Source organism: Bos indicus, chromosome 28 (genome assembly GCF_029378745.1).
Source record: "Bos indicus isolate NIAB-ARS_2022 breed Sahiwal x Tharparkar chromosome 28, NIAB-ARS_B.indTharparkar_mat_pri_1.0, whole genome shotgun sequence".
NCBI lineage: Eukaryota > Metazoa > Chordata > Mammalia > Artiodactyla > Bovidae > Bos > Bos indicus.
Window position 1 is genome coordinate 35,506,018 of NC_091787.1, and position 13,958 is coordinate 35,519,975.

The following is a 13,958-nucleotide window of genomic DNA, read 5'->3' on the forward strand; positions in this document are numbered from 1 at the left end:
GTTCACTTGAGTCATTCTAGCAAGTGATGCATTAATCTCATTTGATAGGGAAGACAATTGTGATACAATGATGCTATGTGAAACCCAACCCAGAAGGTGAAAAGGACATGGGTTTCTTTTTCAGACACATCTGTGCATGTCTGATAGCTCTTTGTCCACAGCAGAGGTCCCTAGGTCAAAGTACTCAGTGTCTCTGAGCCTCAGTTTGCTCATCTATGGATGGAAATAATACAACCACAGAGTGATAAATAATTGAGCCAAGCCTTCATCTTTCTTTTTCTTTTTTTGGTGAGGCTTCAGGATAAAGTTGCATCCTCTTGCTGTACCAATTAGGTGGATTCTCCTGATTACTGGTGAGAACTGAGAATACAATAAACCAACAATGAGTACGAGGGGACCACCATGGCCCTGAACCAGGGCTGTGGAGGGATCAACTGAGGTCTTTATCTTTTTTGGTTTGCATTTTAGCTGTAGAGGAAAGAAGCGAATAACATTTAAGCTGCAAAGAATACACAATATCACCAGGCTTTGTAGGATAAGAGACAAGTATCTCTCCTTTACAGACAGAAAGTCGTTCCCAGCATTAATGATCGGAGCCGTGATAAGGATGTCTAGACGTGAACTCAATCAGATCAGATCAGATCAGATCAGTCGCTCAGTCGTGTCCGACTCTTTGCGACCCCATGAATCGCAGCACACCAGGCCTCCCTGTCCATCACCAACTCCCGGAGTTCACTGACTCACGTCCATTGAGTCAGTGATGCCATCCAGCCATCTCATCCTCTGTCGTCCCCTTCTCCTCCTGCCCCCAATCCCTCCTAGTATCAGAGTCTTTTCCAATGAGTCAACTCTTCGCATAAGGTGGCCAAAGTACTGGAGTTTCAGCTTTAGCCTCATTCCTTCCAAAGAAATCCCAGGGCTGATCTCCTTCAGAATGGACTGGTTGGATCTCCTTGCAGTCCAAGGGACTCTCAAGAGTCTTCTCCAACACCACAGTTTAAAAGCATCAATTTTTTGGTGCTCAGCCTTCTTCACAGCCCAACTCTCACATCCATACATGACCACAGGAAAAACCATAGTCTTGACTAGACAAAACTTTGTTGGCAAAGTAATGTCTCTGCTTTTGAATATGCTATCTAGGTTGCTCATAACTTTCTTTCCAAGGAGTAAGCATCTTTTAATTTCATGCCTGCAGTAGTGGGGTGGTATTCAAGATACCACTTCCCTCTAGTTCCCAGAGTGTCCTGAATTGAATCCTGGGGCAGGGGGTGGGGTGGAGACTTTCCCTACAGTGGCTCTCAGCTGCATGATGTACCCCAGACCTCTCTTTCTTGTGCATTCCAAGTCTGGCCTTGGGTTGGTGCTTGGAGAGAGAACAGTGCACAGTCGGGCCAAGACCAGGCTCCACACTGGCTCCCCAGATCCAGGCACTGTCGTCCTTCAACAGTGATGGGTCTGAGAATTTCCTGGAGATCCTATCATCCTCAGATCCTGACCAGTAGGGCTGGGTGGAACCAGAGTCTGCACTGGCGACAACCTCCCCCACAGATTCTGACACACATGTTCCCAAGAACCTGATGTAAAGGACAAGATGGGCCTGAGAGGAGAGACCTCTGAGCAGAGGTAGAGGGTGGCGCTGAGTCACTTGGTGATGCCCCAGACGTGTCGTGCAGGGCCAATAACACCTGGGCCCTGCTTGGGGAGCTGTATTTCCAGGGTCAGTTCCTTCCTTAATGACTCTGAGATTGTTGCCCAGAAGGATTCAGTGCCAGAGTGCCTCCTGGGGTGCACATCTCCCATGGGAGTGAAACTCACGTCCCACAGCATCTTCCAACCTCGACCCCTGCTGATCTCTCTGAGCTCATTTCCTTCCCCTCTTCCCACACTCCTTGGACTCTGACCATACTGGCTCCTTCTTGGTCCCTGAGCACGCACATCCCCCTGCCTCCCCAGGGCCCTGTCCTTGCTCAGTCCATACACATCCCCATGGCTCACTCCTCACCCCCATCACAGCTTCACTCATAGACTCCCTCTCTGGCCATCCTATTTGGAAGACACCCCCACCAGTTCTCTAGGCTTCAATTTACCTCTGTAGCACTTATTCTGATCTGATGAATTACCATCTGTTGTACACTTTAATTTTTATTATCTATTTCTACATAGCTGAGTTTAAGCTCTGTGAGGAAGGGACATGGTTTTTGTCTGTTTATTTTTTTCACTAGTATAATCTCAGCATTTAGGACAGCACCATGTACCTAGTAGAAGCTCAGTGAATACTTGTTGGAATAAAAGAATGTAAATGGCCAGGAGATGAGGCATTTTAGTACAGTTAAGGCTGGCCAAATTGCTGGTCAATCAAGCTTCACTTCAGGTGCCAGTAAGGTACAGGGCTAGGACTTCAGGGGATGTGAGGAGGCAAAGATGAGTGCTTGGGAGGCATGGTGATTGCTGCTCAGCAGGACGTTCCTTCCTCCACCTCAGTGCACCCATGGCCTCCATGGTTTGTGCACAAGGATGGGCAACCTGTGATGCTCCCTTCTAAGGAGTGACTTTCTTTCCAGGTAGTTGCTGCCACCCAGCCAAGGGCGAGCTCGGGAGGGGCTCATTGGGAGCCCAGGCATCTCTGCCTGAGCACAGTGCACCACGGTGTCTGGGATGCAGGGCTCAACCTCTGGGCTTCCGTACCGTGCCTAGTGAAGGTTGTAACTAACATCAGGACACAACGCCCAGCACAGAGGCTCTCAGCCACACATCAAATGCACCAGTCTCCCACCACCTGTGCATTCTTGGCCCAAGCAGGCCAGATCCTCTTACTCTGGGAAAATGGTTTCCCAATCTGATATGTCACCTCTCCTCTCTAAGTCTCTCTAAATCCTCTTTAGCCTTAAAGTCCTGTTTGCTCCAAATGTGTGTGCTCAGATTGAGGATGCTCTGATGGGATGAGGGACATCTTAGGAACTGTTTTCCTCACTCATTACCTGTGCCTCACAGTTTAAAACTTGATGAAAGATTCCTTGCAGATCAGGACCTGGTGCTAACGTGTACATCCTGCTCAGTGCTAGGCAGAAAGCGATGTTCTGCAGATAGTTTCTCAGTGAACAGAGAAATGAAATAATGAGGAAATGAACAAAGAAGTGAATGAACAAGTTAGCAGCACCTGACAGATTTCTTTTGTTGTCTTTTTGCACATGAATGCTTTACTCACAAGAGCCAAAAATGGAAACAACCCAAGTGTCTATCAACGTTTATCCATAGTGAATGATAAATAAAATGTTTTGTGTTCACACTATAGAATATTGCTCAATCATACAAAGAAATGAAGTTCTGAGATGTGCTTCAAATTGGATGAGCCCCAAGAAGGTTGCTCTGTGTTTAAAAAGCCAGACACAAAAGGTCATTTTTTGTATGTATTTATATAAAATATTCAGAATAGATCATTGAGACAGGAAGCAGAACAGTGGAAGCCAGGGCCTGGGAGGAGGCAGGGACGGAGTGATGAATATATGTGAGGTTTCCTTTGGGGTTGATGAAATATTTTTAAATTAAATAGAGGTGGTAGTGGCACAATGTTGCGAATGAGCAAATGACACTCATTTGTACACTTTGAAAAAGCTGATTTTAGGGAATTGGATGGTGGCCCAGTGGTTGCGACTTAGCGTTCTCACTGAGAGGCCCTGGGTTCAATCTCTGGTCAGGGAAAGAAGATTCTGCATGCCATGTGGCACAGCCAAAAAAAATTTAAAAGTTAATTTTCTATTATGTGAATTTCATCTCAATGGATCAAGAATAACCAAATTCCCAGAATGGAGTGTAAAATTCTTAAGTAGGGGTAAATCTCATATAATTTCAGACCTAGGCAGCATTTTGTGAAGTAATATGTCTTTTTAAAAATGTTTGTTCACTTTCCAATATAGAAAATAATACATGGTCACCAAAGATAAAAAGAAGAAAATCAAGATGACCTGAACTGTGCCACACAGAAAGAACAACTGTGAGGACTGTTGTATATGCTGTTCTTATGGTTTTTCCAATACGTATTACATGTGCACATGCATAATACATATTGAATGAGTGTTTATAACATACTTTTATCACTTAATGGTACATTATAATTTAGTCTATTTTCTGTACTTTCAAGAGCATGTTACATAGCTTTTTCTCTTCCTTTTATTAAAATATAAATGACCTAAAATATATTAGTTTCAAGTATAAAACCTAATGATTTTATATTTATATATATTGTGAAGTGATTGCACAATAAGACATGTCAAAATCCATCAACACACATAGTGACAATTTGTGTGTGTGTGATGAGGACTTTTAAAACCTACTCCCTAAGCAACTTTTAAGCATGTAACCCAGTATTACTAACTACAGTAACCTTGCTGTACATTCACTCCTGGGACTCATGTGTTTTATACCAGGAAGTTGTGCCTTTTGACTGGGTTTACCCCTTCTGTTCACTTCCCAACCCCACCTGGAGGGACCATCAGTCTCTTCTCTGCATCTATGTGTGTGTTGCTTTTGTCCATTTGTTTTTTAGATTCCAAATATAAGATCCTATGATACCTGTATTTCTCTGCCTGACTTATTCCACTTATAACCATTTATAAGCCCTCAGGGTTTTTCCATGTTGTTGCAGATTGCAATTTTTCATTCCTTTTTATGGCTGAATAATGTTCCACTGAATATACAAACTGCATTTTCTCCATCCATTCATCGATCCACAGATTCTTAGACTCTAGGCTGCCTCCATGTCTTGGCTCCTATAAACAATGCTGTGATGAATTTGAGATTTCAATATCTTTTTGAATTAGTGCTTTCATGATCTTTGCTTGAATACTCAGAGGTGGAATTGCTGGAAAGTATAGTAGACCTATTTTTAATTTTTGAGCAACTTCATACTGTTCTCCATAGTGGCTGTATCAATTTACATTCCCACTGGGCTCACTCATTCAGTCATATCTGCTTCTTGCTACCGCATGGACAAAAGCCCATCAGGCTCCTCTGTTCATGGGATTCTCCAGGCAAGAATGCTAGAGTGGGTAGCCATCCCCTTCTCCAGAGGGTCTTCCAAACCCAGGGACTGAACTTGGGTCTCGTGTATTACAGGCAAATTCTTTACCTTCTGAGCCACCAGGGGAGCCTACATTCCCACTAACAGTGCATAAAGATTTCCTTTTCTCCACATTCTCCAACAATTATTTGCTATCTTTTTCATCATAGCCATTCTAAAGGTATGCAGTGACAGCTCATTGTGGTTTTGATTTATATTCCTCTGGTGATTAGTGTCAGGTGTCATTTCTGACATAAACTTTGATTCTCAGCAGGTGAAGAGCAGGGAGTCCATGGTCAAGGGTAAAAGCTGACAGACTTACCTGTCATAAATATTACAGCCTTGGGGCAGGGGCAGGTGCATTTTATGCAGTCAGGTGGGTCTTGGTTTGGATCTGCCTCCAACTCTGCAAGCCTGTTTCTTCACCTGTAAATGGGGATGTGGACACACATTTCCTGGATCACCACTGGCCCGGTCAGGTGGAACGGAGTGTATACACCCTACAGAACCCCAAAGGAATGCCGGGGCCCTGACTCTGCAGGCAGCTGGTTCCTCCTGGGCTGGAGTCAGCTTTATTTCCATCTCTTCTATGTCACAGGTTCACCAGGACCTGCAGGACGAGCAGGAATGCCTGGACGGGCTGGCCCTGTATACCCAAAGGGGACAATGGCTCTGTGGAGAACCTGGACCAAAGGGAGAGCCTGGATCACCTGGTGAACAGCTGGGCATGGAATGCAGGTGTTTGTAGATGGCGTGCTGCTGCTAGGCCATGGCAGTAGGTGTGCACAGATTCTACCCCAGGAAGAGGAAGAAGGTCATTCTCAAGGTGGCATGGGGTTATTTCAGGGAACGCTGGAGCTCCTGGGGAGGGTGGAGAGTGAGGGAAACATCTTTTGGAAGAGGCTGCCTGTCTGACTTCTATTACAGCCCCATCATTTATGCACTCCACTTCCAAGGAGATTCAGTGTCACTGACTGGGCTGGTCCTTTTTCCCAGGGCCTCCAGGTATTCCTGGACCAGCTGGAAGAGAGGGCCCCTCAGGGAAGCAGGGGAGCATGGGACCTCCAGGCACACCAGGCCCCAAAGGAGACACTGGGCCCAAAGGTAGGAGGGTGCTATGTGGTGGGTGAGGGAGGGGGAAGGGAGGGGTGACGTTGGCAGCCCTGGTGGGGACCAAAGAATGTGCACAGTGCCTAGAAAGCCTAGAACCTCCACCCCTGGTAGGCCTGGCCTGGGCCTCTCCCCCCACATTCCCACACTGACTGAAGGTCCTAGAGGAGACCAAGTGGTCAGGAGCAGTCTTCCAGGTCACTCTCTCACCTGGAGCTGTGGGTGACAAGCTGCACTGCTGAGGAAATGGTACCTGCTGAGTGCACTCTGAGCTGTGTTTCCCCAATGTGTTCCTTCCTCAGGAGGAGTGGGTGTCCCAGGCATGCAGGGCTCCCCAGGCCCCGCAGGTCTCAAAGGAGAGAGAGGTATCCCTGGTGAGCCGGGAGCCCTGGAAGCATTGGCACACAAGCTGAGCAATGGTCATGGGGCTGGGCTCACATTCCCTGTGCCCACCATCACCAGGCTAGAGCTGGCATTCCAGGGAGAGAGCCAGCGTTGGGCTCTGAGAACTGTCTCTAGGGAGAGGACGGTGTGAGCAGCGGGGACTATCTGTATTCAGGGAAGGATGGTTGTTGAGTTATGGGACAGTCAGTGTACAGAGAGAATGCAAGAAGAGATTTCAGGCACTTAGGGACAATTGTACAGGGGGAGTGCATACTGCTGGGGATATGACAGTCTATGTACTGGAGGAGGTGAAAATTGCTGGACAATGTGTCCAGAACTCACACAGCAATTCTTTTGTGATCCCAGGGCCTGTTGGAGCCATTGGTCCACAGGACCTTCCGGTGCCATGGGTCCCCCAGGACTGAAGGGAGACAGAGGTGATCCTGGATAAGAAGGAGCAAAGGGAGAGAGTGGACTTGCAGGTAAGAAAGCTCTCGGGGCTCTAGTGGGTGTGGAGAGGGTAGGAGGCCCTCTTTAGTTCAGCACTTTCTCTCATGCATCCCGTGTCCTTACCCCATCCCCAATATGCAGCTCCACTTGTCACCCTTCCTGAGGCCTGGGCTCTGAGTGACCCCATGCTGTACTTGATCTGTCTTCACTCGGCCTCTCTTTCCTGCAGAGGTCAATGCTCTCAGGCAGGAGGTGGCAGTCTTAGAGGGACAGTTACAGTGCCTCCAGAATGCCTTCTTTCAGTATAAGAAAGGTGAGTTTTTGGACCTGACCCTGAGCCAGGCCCCGAGCCTGGGCCTCAGACTGGGTCTGGGCTTGGCTTGCAGTTCACTGGGCTTGGGTTTAAATTGGACTTACTGGGACAATGATTGGGACTGGACCTAGACCTGGAGCAGGAGGTGGGGCTAAGGACAGGGTTGAGACAGTCATGTCACCACATGCTCCAGGAGCTCATCAGACGCAGAAGACAAGGAGCAGGATGCGGCCTATACAGTTCAGCAGACCTTCATCCGGTTTACCCTTGGTGAGTCCCTATGACAGACAAGGGGACACCCAACCCAGGATGCGTTTCTTCCCTCTGTGGGGCCAGGTGTGCAAATGCCCAGAGAAGAAGCTGCACAGCCCAGGGCAGAAGAGAATCCAGACATGATCCTGAGAGTGGGGGTGGGATGCTGCTGTAGGGTTCAAGGCTTCTGGGGACCTATCCTTGGTGTGTGGCCAAGTATCTCACCCTAAACATGCCCCTGGGTTTGGCAGGGGCAGGCTGCCCCCAGTATCTGGCCAGTGCTGGGCCCTCTCTTCATCTGCCTAGGTATTTAAACCAGAGTTTCTTCCCTAAGCCTGGATCCTAAGCAGACAGAGGCCTCCTGGAGCACACACCTGAGTGTCCTGTGCCTTTGGGACTTTCTACCAACTGTACCTCCTCCTTCTCTGCTCCTCCTGACAATAGCTTGGAATCCACATCATTCATCAAGTGAGGTGAAGTGATTGGGCTTCCCTGGTGGCTCAGCTGGTAAAGAGTCCACTTACTATACAGAAGACCTGGGATCAGTCCCTGGGTTGGGAAGAACCCCTGGAGAAGGGGAAGGCTACCCACTCCAGTATTCTGGCCTGGAGAATTCCATGAACTGTATAGTCTATGGGGTCACAAAGAGTCGGACACGACTGAGCAACTTTCACTTTCATTCATCAAACCTCAGTGATTGAAAAAAGAGTTTTCTGAAGGTGCAGATCAGGTGATCTGGTGAGACATGGGGTTGGCTCCTAAGAACTAAAGCCAACTAAGTACTGAAGTAGTGAGATGAGGAATTCCAGCAGTTTATGTCTTCCTTCTTGCACAAGCATATTTGTATACCTGTTTCTTCCCTCATTCCCTGGTAGCTCAGTTGGTAAAGGATCTGCTTGCAGTGCAGGAGACCTGGGTTCAATCAATGGGTTGGGAAGATCCCCTGGAGAAGGAAATGGCAAACCACTCCAGTATTCTTGCCTGGAAAATCTCATGGACAGAGGAGCCTGTGGGCTGCAGACCATGCGGTCAAAAAGAGGTGGGCACGACTGAACAACTAAAACATCATGCAGCTGATACAAAGGAGAATTTGGGCATATGTGCTTGAACACGTGTGTACCTAAATGCTGTCACTCAGTTGACATCATCTACGTATATGAACACAAATGCACACATATGCACACCCATCCAGATGGACCTTTAGTCGGCATGTACCTTCAGATGGACACACGGATATATTCACACATGTACACGCATACCCACCAGATGCATGGATGTAACATAATCATGGCACACGAGCTTACACTGACCTTGTCCAAGGCTGTCTGTGTGCCATCCTACTCCATTGAAAATCTGGTCTCCAACTGCTTGTTGAAGGTACTCAGACAAAAAGGGCATGTGTTCAGAACACAGCCTGAGTTCTGAACCAGTCCAGTAAGCCCTCATAGGAGCCCTGAAGATTTCCATGCATGACCCTGGAAGTCAGAGGGGTGTGGATGGAATGGAATAAAATGAGATACTTAAAACATAGGGGATGCTGTTATATAGTGTTTCTTCCTTAGAAATGAGAGATTAGACTCTGAAAAGGTAAATGACTTTCCTTGTCACTTGGGCTGTTATTGCCAGGGTAGAGCTTAACACATGGCCTTCTGAGGCCCAGACAGGGCTCTCTCCAAAGCTGATCCCACTCTGCCCTCCTGCCCCCACATAGAGATCTCAGATGCTGTCATCCCCTGCCCAGTGGTCCAGAGAGGCTGACTGGCTGTAGGATCACCTGCGAGCATATGGAAGCCAACACTGGACTGCCCCCAGTGCAGAGGTCAGCACTTGGCTGCTCTCAGATGCACCCCTGTCCTCCCCTCTCTCCTCACCCATTCACACAGCACAGAACCGTTCAGACATTTCCACATGCCCAGTCATCATGCAAGGGTGAGAGTGAGCTGCCTATTTGGTGTTTTCCACACTCTCAGAAACTGCCCCAGGCTCTACAGTGTCATTTCCCTGCCAAAGTCCTTCCTATTTACACAGTAATTAAAGTCCCGGTTTCTGGTGAATAACACGGGGAGGAACAGAAAGTGTACATGGGAGTTTTAGTGTCACATCCAATAAGGTATGATCCTTACATCTCTACATCTGACAGTTGGGCGACTTTGGCCCTCTCACATAAGCACCTGAATTCCAGGGTCCTCATCTGTTGCTCTGGAATTAAGTGCCTCAATTTTGACCTCTCTGGTGCCCTGGTACCCTGATGGCAGGCTGACCTCTCCAGTGCCCTGGTACCCTGATGGCAGGCTGACCTCTCTGGTGCCCTGGTACCCTGATGGCAGGCTGGCCTCTCTGGTGCCCTGGTACCCTGATGGCAGGCTGGCCTCTCCGGTGCTCTGGTACCTGATGGCAGGCTGACCTCTCTGGTGCCCTGGTACCCAGATAGCAGGCTGGCCTCTCTGGTGCCCTGGTACCCTGATGGCAGGCTGGCCTCTCCGGTGCCCTGGTACCCTGATGGCAGGCTGACCTCTCCGGTGCCCTGGTACCCTGATGGCAGGCTGACCTCTCCGGTGCCCTGGTACCCTGATGGCAGGCTGACCTCTCCGGTGCCCTGGTACCCTGATGGCAGGCTGACCTCTCCGGTGCCCTGGTACCCTGATGGCAGGCTGACCTCTCTGGTGCCCTGGTACCCTGATGGCAGGCTGGGGACTCCAGTTGGATCACAAGGTCTAGGTGCTGCACATCCCCAGCCTGACTCTCCTCTTCCACTAGCAGTGGTCTTCCCTGATGGCCAGGCTGTCGGGGAGAAGATCTTCAAGACGGCAGGAGCTGTAAAATCATATTCAGATGCCCAGCAGATCTGCAGAGAGGCTAAGGGATAGCTGGCCACCCCACGCTCTGCAGCCGAGAAGGTGGCTGTGATACAGCTGGTCAGAGCCAAGGACAATGATGCTTTCCTGAGCATGAATGACATCTCCATGGAGGGAGGTTCACCAACCCCACAGGGGAGTCACTGGTCTATTCCAACTGGGCCAGCGGGGAGCCCAACAAAAACAATGGTTGACAGCCAGAGAACTGTGTGCGATCTATCCTGAGGGCAAGTGGAATGATGTGCCCTGCATTGAGCAACTCCTCATGATCTTTGAGTTTTGAGACCCTTCTCCACCCCAGGGAGGAAAGGGCAGTGCCCAGAGCTGTGAGCTGCCAACATCCCAATAAAAAGGTGACCCTCTGCTGCTCAGGGCTTCCCCACTGAGCTACAGGATGAGGTCACAAGGCAGGCCTCCTATGGAACTCCTCCCTCAGAATAACGTTTGAAACTGGCTTCACATCTGGAAGACTTGTCACAAAAAAAGAGGGGCAGCCTGCTGACTCAGGGGCAAGGCTAAAAAGAGGTCTCCAAGATGTCCCTGTTGCTAAATCCAGTATCTCCTCCTCACCTGGATAGATGTCTATTCCGCCACCTCCGCCAAACACGGGCTGCCTTTGACTCCACTGATCACTGCCTGCTCCTTCACTTTCCTCTTCTGCCTGAAATTTTCTTTGGTCTCTTTCACTTGTCTCTCCTCGTCTCCTGGACTTCCACAGATGGGGAGCAGGATCCTCAGCTCTGGCTCCCTTCTCTCCTTGCATTCACTCTAGGCTTGGGCTCATTCTCTCCCATGGTTTCAAATTCTTTCTATTGATGCCTCCCCCAGGTAGAGCCCTCTTCAGACCTCTCCCCAAACCTCAGACTCCTCTCAGCAATGCAAGCTGTAGCCCTGAGGCTTGGAGGTCATCGTGGCTGCCTCTTGCTGGGAGGGAGGCACCAATCTCTGGCCAGATTGAATGGCCTTACATCCAGTAAACTGCTCCCCATCCTTAACCTTGACCACCCAGGATCTCTGTCTTCCCATGATAATGGGACTGTGGATGTCTTATCAGAGAATTTACTGTCTGCACAGCCCTAATCCCTTCTGAAGTTTCAGGCAGAGTGGGTAGCTAGCCATGTTGAGATTCAACCCCCAACCTCTTCCTGCGTTGGAATTTGAGGGATGTTCTTCTCCACTCTGCCTCAGAGATAACTGATTCAAACTCTTCCATTTTACATACATGGAATCCAAGACACAGAGAGGAAAGGAACCTGCACAGGTAGTAAGGTAGGAGAGAGTGTGCCTCTTGGCTGGGCAACCGATGTTTGTCAATTCAAACAAAAGTCAAGCTTTGTTCTCGTCCAAACATTCCAAGGACAAAAGTGAAAGTGGAGCCACTCAGTCGTGCCCGACTCTTTGCCACCCTGTGGAACCCGCTAGGCTCCTCCATGCATGGAATGTTCCAGGCCAGAGTACTGGAGTGGCTGCCATTTCCTTCTCCAGGGGATCTTGCTGATCCAGAGTCAAAGCTAGTGGCAAAAGCTGAGCTCTGCTAAAGCAAAGAGATAAGGTGCCCACTCCTGAGCTCAACAAAGACTTCCCTGTCTACACAAGTGCAGGAAGGCTTTTGGGGGGTCGAAAAGGGAGGGGGTCCCACCCCATATTAAACATGGACACATACCCATAGGCCTCTGCAGTGGGATCTAACTTAGAAAACAGTTTCACATGTACCATTTGAGGGTCCATGGACCAGTCGGGTATGAATAAAATTAACAAGATAATTGGCCAAAGGTAAACAAAGACCCTGAAGGACTGTCCTATATAAGTCATTTATGTCACTTTACTGCTCTCCCCCTCATTCAGAAAGCCTGCACTCCACCACGGGTGTGTGTCTCTGCTTAGCTCTGACTACTGCACTCCTCCTCATTAGAGAGGATGCCCATACCCTTTCTCTCTGGGGGCATATTTCTGCCTTCTTCTGTCTTAAATAAACAACCTGCTTCTCTGTGTGCTCTGCCATGCATTGTGCTGTGTCTCTAATAATAAACGTTTTATCTATTTACAGTTTTTGCCTCCTTGAAACATTCTTGCTTTCAAATGGGGGAAGGAGCCAGAGTCACTTTGCTTCTAGCCTTTAGTCCCTGGTGGTGTGTTGGCTAGGATTCCTGGGGTTTCATCCAGGGTACCCAGGTTCCATCCCTGGGCAGGGAACTAAGATATCCCTTCAGGAGCGCTCACTGCTCTCCCTCCGAGATCAGGAGCACTGGTGCTGCAACTCACTCATGAAAAAGGTCATCTGACCCCAGAACTTACACTTTTGGCTTGTAATTTTTAGATCAATGCATCTGTATACTTAGTTGATTACACTGACAATGTACTGCAGAGAAAAATGTAAAACGACATCTGTACTTCAGAAATTGGAATGAGGCCTGAATGAACCACAGGCTCATGGAAAGGGGTAATGAATACCCCTCCTCCAGACAGGAAACCAGCCACTTTTTCCTTTGTTCCCAGGGACCAGGAGGACTGACCTCTCTGGCCCTTTCTGAACAGACCCCAAGCCCCACCCCTCTTCCCAACACACTTGCAGCCACACTGAGTATATGGGACAGCACATCTGAAAACAAAGCCACACCTCTCAACAGCATGCAGCTCAGGCTCCTGATAAGATCTTTCTCCTGTTACTGAAGATATCCTGGTAATATCTGAAATATCAACAATTACACTACAGTGAGCAAACAGCGCTCCAGTACAAAGACCTCACCTGGTCATTCTTATCTGGGAGTTTAGACAGCCTGTTTTTATCATAAATAAGACAAACAATTGGATCTAGTTAAGCCCAAGGGAGATATTTTTTTCTGAGAATGGAGAATTCTGAATTGATTTGTGAAGGACTGGGGGGCACAGGCAAACTGTGCCACCTCCCTGGCTTCTGCCTCTCTCTGCCCATCCTCACCTCTTGGTTATCAGTTGGGAAAGGGTGAGGGCAACACAGAGGTGTGAGAGCTGGAGGCAGAGACCACTGGACGTGAGATGGGCTCAAGGTGGTGTTGCACAACGTGTGGAATACAGCCAACATTGGGTAGCACCTGTGACTAGAAAGTAATCGTTAAAATTGTATAAAAACACAAAATTTAAACAAAAACAAAAGTTAAATATTGGGTTCACCAGAGTTTCTTTGTTTAGATTTGATTCCAAATGCAGCAAGAGGAAACTAGAATGATTATTTGCCCAGTAGAATGTGTTGGTAATTGTGTCCTTTCGTTTCAATGAAATTTTTTTAAGACACCATTTTGAAACCTGTTTTATGTTCTGTATGCTGTTGCCTATGAGGAGATACCAGGTCAAGTGAAGACAGACACCCACTGACACAGCAATAGGTTATAGGCTGGGGGAGGTAGAGGCTGAAGCATCAGGACACAAAGTAATAGACTAAACAAATTGAGAGAATGTCATGAGATGGGTCATATTACTGATTGAAGACATCTTCTATCCTTTTCTGTCTGAAAGGCAAAACTTAGATGCGTATTATGCGAATAGAGCTAAAGTAGACCTC

The 13,958-nt window shown here is 48.4% G+C and overlaps 1 long non-coding RNA gene across 1 annotated transcript; it reads left to right on the plus strand.

Annotated features, from left to right (window-relative positions):
• The first annotated feature begins 5,971 nt into the window (after nt 1-5,971).
• LOC139180365 (uncharacterized) lies at nt 5,972-7,463 on the plus strand. Its single transcript, XR_011564636.1, has 3 exons — nt 5,972-6,160; nt 6,917-7,032; nt 7,230-7,463. It is a non-coding gene; the product is annotated as an uncharacterized lncRNA (long non-coding RNA).
• The last annotated feature ends 6,495 nt before the right edge of the window (nt 7,464-13,958 follow it).